Source organism: Aplysia californica, unplaced genomic scaffold, assembly GCF_000002075.1.
Source record: "Aplysia californica isolate F4 #8 unplaced genomic scaffold, AplCal3.0 scaffold00248, whole genome shotgun sequence".
Lineage (NCBI taxonomy): Eukaryota > Metazoa > Mollusca > Gastropoda > Aplysiida > Aplysiidae > Aplysia > Aplysia californica.
In genome coordinates, this window is record NW_004797518.1 from 10,026 (window position 1) to 11,088 (window position 1,063).

A 1,063-nucleotide genomic window follows, 5' to 3' on the forward strand; every position below is an offset into this window, starting at 1 on the left:
TGGGTTAAGTAGTTAATACTCCCAGGCTCTTAAGTAATGCAAAACAATGCCGAAAACCAGAGTGTTGGTTTGTGGTCGTTGCGACGTGTCCTTGAGGAAGTCGGGATAGACGACTGAACTTTAACCCTCCAAGCGGTTTTGTTTTATGGTGCCGCTGCCGATTTAATAGACCGTTATGTGGATCGCTATTTCGGTTAGTCTGTCCCGTTTTTGTTGTTGTTGTTGTTGTTTTTTTCGACATAGCCAAACAATAATGTCAACTCCTTTACAAATCAGTTCTACTTCCCACGTAATTTCTACATTCTGAAATCTGAAAATGTATAGAGGTATATGGCCTTTACTTTCTTGGTTTTTTGCCTCTTAACAAGAGTTTTCCAACATAAGATGGTGAAACCATATAACTTCCACAACACCAGGGGCTGTTACGCTGCCTTAGAATCAGAAAGCTCTACCTGATTCTGACATCTTTGGCCGTTTTGAGTTACTAAGACCATGAGGTCAGAACCAAATTATGTTATATCTACTCTATCAGAATCATAAGATTAATCGGAGTCGTTATCAAGATATCAAATAATTTCATTCGAAAAAAGTTTGATATGTTTACAAATTAATGTGCAGTGAAACTCCACTTTTTCAACGTAAAACTTCTTTAAAAAGCTAGATAGATCTACAATAGTAGTCTACATAGCAGATAGAACTCTGTAATTCTGAGGTAGCGATATGTTAGCTACGCTTGGAGGGTTAGGAGAAGCAAGAAACCCCACAGGCCACAGGGTGCTGTATTATCATCCTAGCAAAGGCGTGCATGTTATGTCTGTCTTGTGATATTATGTATTATATTGGGACCTTGACCCAGAGTCAACCTGAGATAATGTATGCAATGTAATTAACATTGCAACCCAGCCTTTCCAATGAGGATGAAGAGAAATTGTTTTTCCCTCTCTGTTTTCCCCCTCTCTCGCTTTCTATGTGTATGCTTGTATAATTTGGTGCCTACACACATTCACGTATGCACATACGCTCACAAACTCACGCACTCATACGCACTCACTCTCTCTCTCAC